At 39.5% G+C, this 15,372-nt stretch overlaps 1 protein-coding gene across 1 annotated transcript in view; it reads right to left on the bottom strand.

Moving 5' to 3' along the window:
* The window catches only part of LOC107510012 (WAS/WASL-interacting protein family member 1-like), a 106,868-nt gene extending 91,798 nt beyond the window's left edge, over window positions 1-15,070 (bottom strand). The window contains exon 1 of the mRNA XM_036228546.1: window positions 14,713-15,070. The gene's annotated coding sequence lies outside the window, so the exon portion shown is untranslated. The remainder of the gene's footprint in view (window positions 1-14,712) is intronic.
* Window positions 15,071-15,372: the final 302 nt, after the last annotated feature.

Raw genomic sequence — 15,372 nt, 5'->3', positions numbered from 1 at the left:
TTAGTGCTAAATCACACTTTGGGTATAGTTGACAGAAATGAATCTTTACCTATCTGTCTGCTGGTGGGATTCTGATTTCATGGATTTCAGTTTTGGTTAAAACTAAAATGTACATCATCCAAACTTATTACAGGCATGGAATTGGCTTTAATGTACATTCTTTTGCTGCAAGAGAGCTGCAGAAATATGGACCTCATTCAAGGATGATACTGTTTTAGAAAGGAGGAAGGACAGGCTATGTAATATTGTCCAGAGTGGAGTTTATGTTAAGAGAAAGCCATGTGTAGGTTGGAGTAGACAGCAGAAGAAATCACCTAACTTTTTTTTTCCATGAAAGGAACAAGACAGAAGAGAAAACCTGCAATAGTATTTTAAGTAATAGCAGAGAAGTATGGATTCTAAAATACCTTTACACAATTGCAGAAATTGGGAAACAATCTTTAAAATGAGGTATGGATAAATAAATTTTGGCATATCCATATGTTGGAATGATAGGCAGATATTAGAAACATGTTTTCAAAATATTCAATAATATGAGAAAATGGTCATTATAGACTATAATTCTTTATTTCTATCAAACAGGAATCGATCTTAGTCTTTCCAACCTCTGTACTCTTCTTCATACCATTTCCTCCCCACTCCCAGAATGAAGAGGAGCATAATGGAAAAAATGTTTTAAAGAGAGATGCATAGACAGTAAATTTTAAAGGTTGAAGGGATTCAAAATTCATAATTTTGCAAAGGGAGCCGACACTCCAGAAAATTAAATGTCTCATCTAAGGTCTCAATCCCAGCATTGCCATTTGCTGAAACCTGGTTTCCTTAGTCCCCAAATTTGGCACATTGTACCTTCTACTACAACATGCTACACTTGAGGTTGGGTCAGACCAGATTACAGTTCCCCCTTATCCATGGGGGTATGTTTTAAGCCCCCGAGTGGACGCCTGAAACCTTGGATTGTACTGAACCCTATATATACTATGTTTTTCTTATACATACATGCCTTTTTACTTTAAGGAAGCGCCTTATGGCTTCTCAAAGGCACATCTAAATTGCCAGTATCACTACTCTTGAGCTTGGGGGCCATTAATAAGTAAAATAAGGGTTACTTGAAGACAAGCTCTGCTTACCATGACAGTTGATCTGACAATGGAGATGGCTACTAAGTGACTAATGGGCCTATAGCATATATACATGTGGATACACTGGACAAAGGGATGATTCACATCCCAGGTGGCATGGAGCTGGATAGCACAAGATTTACCCATGCTACTCAGAATGGCATGCAATTTAAAATTTATGAATTATTTATTTCTGGAATCTTCCATGTAATGCTTTTTGGATCATGGTTGGCCCCTGGTAACTGAAACCAGGGAGAAGGGAGTACGGAAGGTTGGGCCAAAGAGTATGAACTTTATCCTAGTTTATCCTTTTTTTTAAGAGGAGGTGGGTATAGGGCACAAAGGGATGATGAGTCATAAAGTATTCGTAGAGCTCATCTATATTTCCTAATAATTCTATATCTTTAACTTTCTTCTTACTCGGTACAACTTTAAAAATTATGGGGGAGAGCCCAAATCATTTCTTTATCTCAAATAATATTGAGTAATGTAAATGACTAGATTACAACTTATAACTATTTTATTTATTTTCTTTTGTCTCTTCTACTAGAACGTATCTTCCAGGTGGGGAAACCTGTGTTTTGTTGTTGTTATTGTTGACTCCAGTGCCTAGCAAGTGTCTGACCCATAAAAGATGTTCAATAAGTATTTCAATAAATTCAATAGGTAAGTGAATAAACAATAGCTACTAAAATTCAGCAATCCTTTATTTATTTTGACTAGATTTCTTCTGGAGGTTTTCCCAAGTTTGTAATTTAATCACCAATAAATTCATTTTAGAATTGGGTGAATCTGCTCTACGTTCTGCATTTCACTCTAGCACACAATTGAATGGTTTTATAATATTAATTTAGACACCCTTAAAAACTCTCGTTCCAGACTTGCTAAGTTTGGGAATGATCTTAGCCTGTAATTTTATTTTATATTTTCATTTACAGATGAATGTATACACTTATACCATGAATCAGTGGCATATATGTGAGATTAAACTGATAATGAGTCAGGAGGCAATATCGTTGTGTGAGCATGTTTGGAAATAGGAAAAAAAAGATGGTGATACCTTGAAAAATGGAAGCATTAGGCTGATAATAAGTGTACATTTGAACTTATATTTACTTTAAGTGTAAGTTTCAAACCTGACAAAAAGAGGTAAATATTTTAAAGAGCAGATTTTCTCGTAAAGGCAAGATATAAAGACCAAACCAAACCAAACAAAAACAAGGTAGAGCACATAAATCTTTGTTAATTTAATTTAAATATAAAAGTATGTAGGGAATTAAAAGAGATATTTATGTTTTTATAGCAAAATTTTACCAAATGGAGTTTAAAATGTTGGCCTTATACACCATTTCTAGGAGTTTGTCTTAATTTAGGAAATAATCTGAAATGTTAGAAAAGATTTGTGCATAAAAAAGTTTATAGCAACAAGTAAAGAAAATAACTTAAATGACCACTTAAGGAAAAAGTACTCCATACAAGGAACATTATGCAGTCATTGAAAATGTTTTGAAGAATTTTAAATAAGTTGAGGAAGCATTTCTGATAAATTGTTATGAAAAAAGGCAGTATACAAAAGCAGTTTAAACTTCATAAGCTTCAAAAACTGCATGGAAATATGTGAACTGCAATAGTCATCTGCCTCTAAATAAAGGAATTATTGGTTATTTTTTCTTGTTCTCATTTTAAAAATATTTTAACATTTTCAAAATTTTCTTTACTTACATATACTACTTTTATAATCAGTAAAAGAAATCCATTACTTGTTATAGATAGGTGTTTATGTCCCAATGATATGTTTTCAGTATCATCACATGAGTATATTGTTGACCAAAAGAAAAGTTTGATATTATATAAATCCAAATAATGGAGTTTTCAAAACAAACACTGATCCATATCCTGTAACTTATAAAGTTATAATGATTTAGTATAATTTACTAATTATTTTGACATAGTGTACATTGTTGGTGGCTGATGGAGATGGTTAGAGAAGCAATGCCTCAATTAATTTACCAAGTTCCTTGAATCTGTCAGTTAGTAACTGTCCCAATAAGAATGTAATGGTGTCAAAAAGCTGTCCACAAAATTGCCATTAATTTGTGTAGTGGATTTTTGCAAACTACTATTTTGTACTTCAAAAAGAACAGTCTCTTAAGTGCTAAGTTTTTACAAACACAAAAGAAAAAAATTTGTTCTTACCTTGTTTATTTTGGCCAGCTGTGAGCTTCAGGTAATATTCTGTAATCTGGCATCACCAGTAAAAAAGGTTTCTTGTGGAAATAACTGTCAACAAGACTTACCTTGTAGGGTAGTTATAAGTTTTAGAGATCATGTATGTAAAATGCCTAACACAGTAAATGATCATTATTATAATAATATATAATGTTACTTTGACTTCTTGCCTTTATATTCCTATATATAGGGTAAACTGAAAAAATGTGAAGCGCAGTTTATTTAAAAACATCATTCTAGACTTTCAGATAAAGATGAGGAGTCGAGGCAGACCATGAAATCTTCCTCCCCAAACACTTTACAAAATGGGTAAAACAAAGAACAGTCAAAACTTCTTTAATAACATTACTGGAAATAGCCATAAAAAGCAAATGTCCACAAGCTAAGCAAAAGAAGGCCAAAATAATACTATTATTTCAAAATAAATAATTTGGGACAGCAAGAAATGGAATAGACATAGCTGGAAATTGAATTCTCACCAAAAGGAAACACTGACAACCCCAGCACATTGCCCTAGTCAACTCATTTTCCATTCTCCAAGATGATCATGCCTCATCTCTCATAAATCTCCCATATCTCCCTGTACCTCATTTCAAATCTTCCACATCTCTCTTCACCTCACTTCAAACTCTTGTTTCATCAATACATAGAAGTTGTCACAAGAGAAACTAATGTTTCCCACACTGTATCCACAAACCTGCTTTCATCTCTACTCATATACCCTCCCTTCCTTTATGAAGGACCAGCTTGTCCCTGTTCTTATCTAAGGCAAGTCCCTCTACTTATGCCTCAGATCCTATCATCTTGTATAGTCAAGGACTACGTTCCTGTGATTATTCCCTCAATTTCTCCCTCTCTACTGGATTATACAAATCAGTAAACATACTGTAATATTTCCCATCCTCAAAATACCATCACCCTAGATATCCCCCTCTACTTGCATGGTGAGTAGGAGCCCATTTTTCTGCTCCGCTTTATAACAGAACTTTGCAAAGACTGTCTATACTTGCAGTTTCCGCTTCCTCACTTTACATTATCTATTCAATACATCCCACTTAGAATTATTGTCTCCATAGCTCCACTTTAACTGCTCTTGAGATTACAGTAACCTTCTTGCCACATCGTTTTACTCTCCCCAAATGTTTAGGACCCCCAGGCTTATTCCGTCACTCTTTTTTTAATTCACCATCAACATTCATTTTTCTCTCGGTCATCTCATCCATTTTTTCTGGTTCTAAATCCTGTCTAGGTTCTCAGGGCTCCTAACATTTGTAGTCTATCCTTGATATCTCTATTGAGCACCAAACTCATATCCAACCTTCTGCCCCGGGGCTCTTCTTAGATCTCTAGTAAGAATCTCAGAGTTAACACATTCAAAACAAATCTCTTAATTTTCTTCTTCACTTCAATTTACTTCTATCCAAGTCTCCTCCATGTCACTAAGTTACATTATTTTCATCCAGTTGCTCAAGGCAAAAACCTAGAAATCATCCTTAATTCCTCTTTGTATCAGTTATTAAGCTGTTATCTTGAGCAATAAACCTATACTCTGCTTTGTGATGTGGAACGAGGACTGGGCAACCTCATTTCTACTTTGCCAGGTCAACCCCTGCTACAGGATGGCAATAGGAGTATTAGAGAAAGACTAAGAGTCAAGAAGAGAGAACAGGAACTTGCTCCTCGTTGGTTTTCTGCGCTTGTCAGCACTGCCCCAGTTATGGACCTTCATCCTGAAGCTACGGTTAGCTCTAAATTTCATCTATTTTCACTTTCCTATAACTAGTTCCAACATACCCTCTCAGATATACCAGCAGCAAATGGGCAGCACCCCCTCCTCTGAGGTCAGGGTTCCAGCTCTGCTGAATCTTTCCTCATAGCTTCTGGGTTCTAATAACTTCAAGTCTTCCCTGTGTTTATCCAGTACTAAGGGTAGTAGATCTTTCCCTAAGTTATTCTATTATCTGAGTACTCCCTTTTCCTCATTCAGTTCGATAACATCTATCTGACTAATTCTTTATGCACTAGCCCCTTCTTAGCCCGTTTGCTTTCAATGCTTTGAGTTACCACAGTCAACTGTGGTCTGAAAATATTAAATGAAAAATTCCAGAACTAAACTACTCATATATTTTAAATTGCATGATGTTGAGTAGGATGATGAAATCTCACGCCATCCTGCTCTGTCTTGCCCGCAGCATGAATCGTCCCTTTGTTCAGCATATCCACTCTGTATATGCTCCCTGCCTGTACGCTAGCAGCCATCTTGTTGATCAGATCGACTGTTGGGGTATCAAAAGTGCTCGTGTTCAAGTAACCCTTATAATAATAGCCTAATGCTATGTCACAATGCCTACATAACATTCACCTCACTTCATCTCATCACATAGGCATTGTATCATCTCACATCCTCACAAGAAAGGTGAGTACAATACAGTATTTTGAAAGAAACCACATTCACATAACTTTTATTACAGGATATTGTTATAACTTCTTTTTCATTATTGTTAATCACTTACTGTGCCTAATTTATAAATTAAACTTTATCATAGGTATGTATGTATAGGAAAAAACAGTATACATAGGGTTCAGTACCATCTGTGATTTCAGGCATCCACTGGGGTTCTTGGAACATATCCCCTGCAGACAAGGGGAACTACTATATTCAATTTATTGCTGTTGAAATACTTAGTAGCAGCCAGAGTGACTGACTCCTCTAAAGCATATACCATTTCCCTGCTTCTCATCACATGTGAAACAAAATTCAAAACCCTTCCTAGGGCCTACAACCCCTTTTGTGACCTACCCTATCCAATTCTTTAGTCTCATCTCTTGCCACCTTCCAGTCACTTGTTTGGCTCTTATCATTCTGTCTTGGACATACCACCTTTCTTTGTTCTTGCTTTTCTCTACATCTGGATTGCCTAGGTCTTTTCGTTCACTGCCTCACTTCATTCAGGTCTCTTCTTAAGTGTCATTACAGAGAGGCCCGCTCTCACTGCTCTATCTAAAATGTGCGGTTCCTTTCCCCACCCTGCCAATTCCTTACTTGGGTTTCCTATTACTACTACTTGACATTATAAATTTGTTTATTTCTTCCTCCCCTATCCTCAACTAAAAGCTTCATAGCTTTTAAAACGCAGGGATGTGATCTTATTTACTACTGGTGCTGGCACTCAGTAAATTCAGTTGACAAATGAATTTGATAAATAAATTGCAGTGAATGCAGAATACCAAAGTAATTGCAAAGAAGATAATATGTAACTGAGACAAAGACAATTCTTGATTCATCTGCCTGAGTACATGTTGTGACAAATGGATAAGAAAAAGCACTTTACAATGTAATAGAAGAGAATTTCCACAAACTAATGAAAGAACTGAATTTGTGGTATAAAATATCCAAAGAAAAATGAACACATAATATTCAATATTGAGGCATATCATGGTTAAGCTATTAATCATAAGAAGGAAAAACTTTTCAGATCTCAGGACAGAAAACTAAATAACTTAAAGAGGGAGGAAATCATGCTGGCTTTAGACTTCCTCTAAGCAATATTCAAAGGCAGAAAACAAAGGAAAAATATCTGCCCAGTTTTAAGGCAAAGCCAGCATGACCCCCAAGTAGTATATCTAAGTGTCATTCAAGAATTAATGAAAAAGTCAAATGGCATCCATGAGTCCATGTAGGAAAAAAAAAAGAAAAGAAAAAGAAAAACTACTTAGAGAAGGGCAGGTAACTAAGTGATTAATCAAAATTAATAACTAGGATTTGTATAGTCAAGTCATATTATAGATTTTAAAATACAGATAAAGACCAAAAGACCAAAAGACCAAAGGAATTAGGGTTACAAAACAGAAATAAACATTAATACCTTGATTTTTTAAAGAAAATGACATATCCAATAAAAATACATTTTTTTTCATATCAGAATCTAGTCACATTTCTATATTTGAAACATACAGATAAAGTCTTCAAACTCTTATAAGTTTTTAAAGTTTGGATATTTTAGGAAATAAGATTGCTTGTGGCTAAGAAACATTTTACTAAAAGTTCAGCAATTCCTCCAGCTGATCCTACTTCTACCAAATTCAAAAAGTTAATACTGTTTATTTAAAAGTAGTATACATGTTCTCATTTTAAATAAGATTATCTTATTTGTATAAATGCATAGAAATATGCCTACCATGAAATTCATTTAATATTGATGAGGAAATCTTGGATCTGTGGAGATTTAAAACTTTCCTGTAATTTTTATATTGTTCGAATATCGAAAAATGAACGTCCATTGCTTTTATGAAACCAATAAAGATATTATCCTTAAAATACTATTTTACACAACAGTGTGAATATATTTAACAATACTGAACTGTTCATTTTAAAATGATTAAGATGGTAAATTATGTTGTTTTTACCATAATTAAAAATAAAAATAATTTAAAATGCTATTATAAAACTTATAGATCCAGTCATTACAGTAGCTTTACAGTTGGATTTCGACTCTACCAAATTTTCTCCAAATCAACTTTGCCATTGAAGTATACCCCTCAAATTATACCCTTCACATAATACTCTGTACTTGCCTATACTCTAAGTTTAGAAAGCAGAAATTACTTACTGGCAGATGTTGTTATAAGTTTACAAAATGAAAAAGTACTTATAAAAAGTAACTAATATGTTGTTACTTTATTCAGTATCTTTGTGTTGTAGGAATGTAAATATATGGCAAGTGATTTACATATTTGGGAGGAAAGCTTTTAATTTTCATGTTTTTTTCCTGACTGTTAAAATAATATGTACTTATTTTAGAAAATATGAAAAAAGTAAAAATTACAATAATCCCATAACACACTTTGGTATATTTTCCCCCACTCTTTTTCTATGCATATAAATAAATGTATTTTTAAATAAATGAGAAATAATTCTATAACCTAAAAATTTTAACTGTACATTAAATATTTTTCTGTGGCATTAAATTTTTAGTGGTTACATAACATTCCATTAGATTAATGTACTACAGTTTATTTAAACACTCCTTTACTGTTGGATATTTAGATTGATTCCCCTGTAGAATGCTGTAGTGAATATAAATAAATCTTTAACTTTGTATTTGATTATTTTCTTAGGATTGGTTCCTGGAAGTAGAACTACTGTATCAAAGATTTGGGCATTTTTTAGACCCCTGAAAGGTAATACAGTATTACTAGAGATTGTAAATTTCATTACTCTTAGCAACACTAGTTATTAGCATATTAGTATTTTTAATCTTTGTCAATCTGATGGGGAGACTCTAATTCAACTTGGTAAAAGTTGAATTTCTGCTCATATAACCATATTAATAATTTTATTGCCTCAAGGACTTATAATTCTTTGTCATCTCCATGATGTTTAACATAGAGCCTTGCCCAGATGTTGAAGAAATGTATTTTTTATTGGCTTTGACAATATTTCTTTTAAAATAAATTATATTTTGAACAAATGGAAAAGTGAAAAAACGTAAAGAAGAACCCAAATTATTTTACCTAATAAAAAGTAAGATTGTATTTAGTTCTTCCTGTAGTAGGCAGGGCATAGTTGCTATCAACAAGCAATATCATATTTTATTTATTGAACTTGGTTCTTTATTGAAATCCTATTGACTTTATTAGTTATTGTGCCATTTTCACTATAGTACTTTTTAAAATTATTCTAAATGCTTAGTTTATAAGGTTAAGAAAAAAATTCACTAGATAACTACTTTTAAATAATTTCCTCAACCCTGCCTTCATTCATCAAGATACTTAGAAACAGACTGGCTCACTTCCAATTTTCCTTTATGTTATCATTACCATGAAGTCATTCTAGAGATAGGGTAATAAGCATTCTGGCATACGGAAAAATAACGTCTGTAAAACTATACGGCACAGTTTGCATGGGGTTGTTCCTCCTTCAGAGCTGCATTACGTAATTTAAGTGTTTACTTAAGCTCCTTTGGGCTGCCTCCATGGTAGCTGTGAAGTCAGAGAATCAGGAACAGTTTCAGCCCGATAATAAAGTCCATTAGTTTAATGTGAATACTGTGTTAAGTGTATTTATTAATGCTAATGAGAATCTTTGCAAAGATATACTTGATTTTGTTTTTAAACAGCATTCCACTTCAAAAACCGTTAATACACGTAAAGAATAAAATGTTCATAAATGTACATTTGCTCACTATCTAGACGTACTGTATTCTACAGTATGAATTCACAGTGTGATTTTGACTCAATCTAACTATAAATAATTACGTAAAATCAGTAAACTATATAGAGGTATTAGACAGTCTTTGGGAGAGAATGAATTGTTAAAATGGCCTAAGCACTTCTATCTCTAAGTCATAAAGGAAGTCTAAAAGAACATCAAAGATATATATAATATCTCAGCTCTAGGAGAATTTAAAAAGATACTAGTTTGTAAGAAAAGATTATTTAATCTTGATTACTCAAGGAAGGGTAGTATTTTCAGTTCCTTAGAGAACTCTTGAGCCTCTTTATCCACTAAATAACTATGTGTATTGATTTTAAAGAAAAATAATGTAATGTGCATTGTAAAAGTGGGAAAACAGTCATTTAAATTTTGTATTGTAATAAGTGTTATATCATCTTTAAGGAAATTTGCAAATCCTTTCAAATGCCTAAAATCTCAACCACACTTTTGGAATTATTTTTTATGAATAAACAAGTCCAAGTCAAGATCCTAACATCTAAAAACATAATAGTCCATTTTAAGAAATGTCAGTTCTAATTATGTAACATGACTGCATTATAAAATTACTTATTGGAATAATCTCCATAGCATTTTGCTTTTTAACACTGAGAATTAAAGTCATATAAGTAATGGCCTTGCTAATGACCTAGTGAGGTCCAAAGTCAGGAACAATTCAAGGAGGGAACAGCAAAAACTTTTAGGACCTGAGCATTGCCCTGGAGGTATAGCTACTGTGGGGGTCCTACCTAACTTGGGAGAGAGAAGCCTCTGTGTTCAGGAGGCCTGACCTGGAGAGGAAGGAAGGAATGGGCATAAGGGAGAAGAAAGAATTTTATGAGACAAACTCCTACTCAGGTTGGCTCAGGATTAGCTTTGCTGTAACAATGAAATATTTGGGTTTTTATATATTATTCTAATATCAAAAAAGATGCTTATTTGGTTTCTTATGTTTAAATATTTTAAATATACGATATTTTATAAATTTATCTGAAGTTAATATGTGTGGTGATTTTAAACACACTGCAAATTCTTTAACACTCCTCCCATTAAAAGGTAGTCTAATACCCCTTTCTAGAATATGTATGGCATTAATGAGTTGCCTCTAGTGAATAGAATCTGATGGAAATTATGCTGAATGACTTCCAAATCAGGTCATAAAAAGGCGATACAGCTTCATCTGGCTCTCAGTCGTGGGACCCTGGAACCCAGCAACCCTGTTGTAAGGAAGCCCAGACCACAAGGAGAGGCCAAGCAAAGCGTAGGTGTACTGGCTGACAGTCCCAGCCAAGGTCCCGGTCTTCTGTAAGTTCTATTGCTAAACATGCAAGTGAAGAAGCATTCAGATGATGCAAGCCTCTAGCCTCTGAGCTGCCCCAGCTGACACTAAATAGATTAGAAACAAGGTGTCCCTACAGAACCCTACCCAAACTGCACATTCATGAGTAAAGCAATGTTGCTGTTGTTTGAAACCACTAAGTTCTGGGGTGGTTTGAGTCCTTCCTTCCACTAAGTATCTAGCCCAGGTTAGCTGTAACAAGTAGGCAGGAGATGGAGGAAGCAAAAGAAAAACACTTTCCCTTTTCCTTGTTTCCTTAGCCAGACTGAAATCTTAGCATTGGTCAGTACTAAGTGTTGGCAATAAAGTATGATTTTGAAGTACCATTAGGAACAAAAAAACACTATCATGGGGACCTAGTCTGTCCAGACTTCTTTTCCTTGAAGGCTTAGTGACTGAACACGGAAAAGAAAGAGCAAGCTTGATTCCTTCCACTTCTTTTCTTCTCCCCTAGGTATCCCTAGTTTCAAAAGAGAGAAAAAGCAAGATTTTCTGACATCTCCCTTCTGAATTAGAATCTTTTGAAAGGTGCTTTTTCACTGAAAGGGTACACAGCCTTTTCAATCTTATAAAGGGACCAAGCCAGCAACATGTTTTCATTCCTTATCAAGGAAGCAGGAGTTATTCAAGTTATAAACTAGGGACACCACTCTGTCTTTAGTCACACATCACTGTCCTTCAAAGGTTCCTCTGGCTCCTTCCCTTTCCCTAAATGTGAGTGGGTACCTAGGGTTCCCCCCTTCTTAGAACCCTTTTCACATAACACTTTCTGGTCCACTTATCCACTCATGTGGCTTTAGTTACTACCTACATTTTAGTGACTCCAAAGAGCCAGACCTTCCTTCCAACCCTCCTGGGATAGTTCACTGATAGCTCAGATTCCACAGGGACAAAACAAGAGTTCCTCCTTCTGGACCTGAGGCCCAGCTCTGCCCAGTCCACACCCCAGACCAGAAACGTGGTCTTGCTCTTGCCCCACACAGCCAGTCAGTTTCCCATTCCCTTTTATTTTCCTTGAACACCTCTTCTTTCTATCCCTACTCCCCATAGGTATACAACAGTGGTCCTAGTCAATTCTTATTTAGATCACAAGCTGTTTTACATTCCATTTCCAGGCTCCAACCAGTGTAATCTTTTCAAAGACCTGCAATCTTCACACTTGACTGTGCTTTTCCACTAAAAATATCTTTTCATGGTTCTCCCTTTCCTATAGGTTTTAATCCTGAGGCCCAATAGTCATTCACTCACAAAGCAGAGTAGACCCTTTGATATTGTATGTAAAATTATAGTATGGGTCTAGCTGTAGGTGTAATTTTTTTTTTTTTCTGGAGACCACATTGCTTTCCATAGATTTTCAAAAGGACATGTGTACCCTGAAAGGTTAAAAACTTATAGATCTCAGGCTCAATTCTAAACTCCCATCATAGGGTACAAAGCCCTGCATGACCTGGCCATCCTCATCCTACCAGCTTCCTACCATCCTACCAGCTTTCTTCTCATCCATCTCTTCACTCTTCTTAGGTCACACTCATACTTAATGTCACATTAGTTCTGCAGTGCAAGCCTTTATACATGATGGTTTGCTTCTCAGCTTGAAAAACCTTTCCTTTCTTCTTAGCTGGCCTAATTTTTGCCATCCAAGAAACCACCTTCTTTCTTTTAAGAAACACTTCAGGTCACGCTACTACAAAAAAATTGTGCAGGCAAGGTGAGGTGTGAACTCTTGCTTCCCTGAAGCCAGCTCAGCAATTGTTCTTTCTCTTAGTATCTACCTCTTGGATTTCCAAACTGGGTAGGGATGAGAGAAAAGAAAATAAAACCATAAAATAAAGCCTGTAAAACTAGCAATGATTGATAATTGTGCAGCACTTATACACTGTAGAAGAACCTCAGGCTGTAATATACATTTTTGTAGCGCTTTGTTGGGAGGGAGAAATTGGGCGGTAAACATAATTTATAGTTGCCAGAAGATTTTTGATAATAAATCCCCCACACACCTTCCTGTTAACAGAATATTATATAGGGATTTTCAACATCATCTAGTTTTATTGTATACCTAGCCAACGCATGGTGTTATGTATTTAACAAATCATGTAATTAATAAAGAAGGTAGTTCTGATATTCTGCAGTCTACTTGGAAGCCTGCTGGGTCACTCATCTGAATTACTGTTCCTGGTTCATGCAACACTACCTACCCACCATCTACCCTGGAAGAGGTTCAGACCTTTTGAGATAAACCGTGTTGACTAGTCTGCTCGTGAAACCTGCCAATGTCTTACAGCAATTTCTAAATCAAATTTTTTTTCTTTCAAAAAAGTTCTTTTAATTGTTGCTTCTAACGCACCTCTTTGCCTTCCTTGGACCGACGGATCTGAGCGAAGTATATTTCCTTGCTAGTAACGCATCAACTTATAAATAGCGCTCACCGCGCTGAGTCACTAAAACCCCGAGTTTCCCCGAATAGCTTATAACGACTGCTGGAATCGCGTCCCCTGGAGCAGTGACAGACTCCTATCACATACCCACGGCGCTAAACCGTAGGTCCGCTCTGCTGAGCGGATGCCCGACCACCAGGCGCCCCGGAAACGCGGGCAAGGCCGCCGATTCCCAGCCAAGAGTCGAGAGTGTCGGACCTTCGGCGCGCGTACGGCGCTCTTGGGACGCGGCCAGACTTGGCCTTGACTGCTCGCGGCCGGCCCCGACCCCTCCCGAGCTAGGAGCCGCGGGGGGCCGGCACCAGCCTCCGCCCTGCGCCGCCCGCTCACACAATGGGGCGCGTCAGGAGCTTGTAGCCGTGGCTCCGGTTCTGGTCCCAAGCCCGGGATCCCGGGGAGCTTGGGGAGGCAATCAAGGTCTAGGGCTCTTAGGAAAATCCCTCTCTACCCTCAGTCCACTTCCACACTTCGAAATGGCAGCGTCGCGGGTATTGGGGTGTTGGGAGCAGAGATGGGGGAGGGAACGGAAGTGCCACCCCCTGCAGTCAGGGGACGGTGACGTCATTGCTACTGTCAGCCTGTAGCGGGGGCGTCTGCCTGTCACGTGACGCCAGCCCTCCCTCCCCACCGAGTCCCGCGCGCGCGCGCGCTCCCTCCCCCACCCCTGACTCCCACCTCTCCCCCAACTTTCGCCCTCCCTGCTCCAGTACCGCTGTCAACAGCGCCAGCTCCGCCCCCTCCCCCGCGCCCGGTGTAACCGCCACGGCGGCGCGGCGGGCGCTCGCGCTCGGATTTCGGGCTCTTGGAGCAGCGTGCCCCCTGTCTTCTTCTAGCTCCCCAATTCCCAGCGCGCTGGGTGCGTGGGCACCGGAGCCAGGTTGCGCGGCGGCGTGCGGCGAAAGCGCGTCTCTGCTCAGCCTCGTTACAGCAGCAGCTGTAAGACGAGGCGGAGACGCCAAGTCCAAGTTCCGAGGGGGCGAGGCGCGCTCAGTGTCCTCCGGTCCCGGGCTTGTCTCCGCCAGGGGTCGGCCCCCAGGCGGGAGCGGCAGTTGGGGCCCGCCCTCGACCCCGGGCCGGCGGCCCGCGCCTCCGCGGTACTCCCGCCCCCGCTCTCCCTGCCGCCTGGGCGGCGCACGCTAGCCCTGCCTGCTTTCCTCCGGCCGCGGTGCGGGCACTGGCCGTACTACAGGGAGTCAGGCACGGACCGCCTCCTTGAACCCTCTCGGCCACCCCGCCGTGGACTCCTGGGTTTGCAGATTTGGTGGCTGTCACTGCTGCGCCTCCTTCTATTTTTTCCTTCAATTCCCTTCTAAAAGTAGAGGCTTGGGGGTGGGGGGGGAAACCCCAGTGTAGAAAGGGGCGGTACGGACTGACCTGTCAACGGCGGAGGAAGACCCCTGGTCTGGGCGAGCTCTCGAGCCCGCGCAGGGACGGGAGCCCTGGGTTCGCGCGGAGCGGCGCGGCAGCAGCTGTGCCCTCAGCCAGGTGTCCCCCCTCGGCAGGGCCCGCGCCGCCGCGCCCGCCCCCTCCCCTGGCGCCGCGCTCCCCGCCCCATCGCCAGGGACCAGGGAACCCCCCAGCTCGATTTTTTGTGCAGTTTCAGCAAAGCTCCGAGGAAGTTGGTCCTTTTGTTCCACTATTTATAGATTGCGTCAACATTGCGAAAAGGAGAAGGCGGAGCGGTGGCCCCTCCCCCTCCCACCGCCGGCTCCTGGGAGAGAAAAGCCCCAGCACACGACCTAAGTACACAGCGCGCTAGTCGCCCGCCCGCCCCCGGCCTCTTGCTCGCCGCTTCCCCCGCCTCCCAGCCCGGGCCTGAGCGCTGCCAACCCCGTCACGTGCCCGCCCAGGAAAACGAGCTCCCTGGGGCTCTGCGCCGCCCGCCAGGTTCTGTGGCCGCGGCGGCTGTCTTGTTCAGCAGTGCGCTCAGCTAGTGGGCTCCGGCCGCGGCCCAGGCGTCACATGCAGCGTGGACACCCTCGCCCTAGCCACCAGGCGGAGACCCCTGGGTCCGCGGCTCAAGGGAGTGCTCGC

Source organism: Rousettus aegyptiacus, unplaced genomic scaffold, assembly GCF_014176215.1.
Source record: "Rousettus aegyptiacus isolate mRouAeg1 unplaced genomic scaffold, mRouAeg1.p scaffold_m13_p_11, whole genome shotgun sequence".
Lineage (NCBI taxonomy): Eukaryota > Metazoa > Chordata > Mammalia > Chiroptera > Pteropodidae > Rousettus > Rousettus aegyptiacus.
This window is presented reverse-complemented; position numbering and strand designations above follow the sequence as displayed.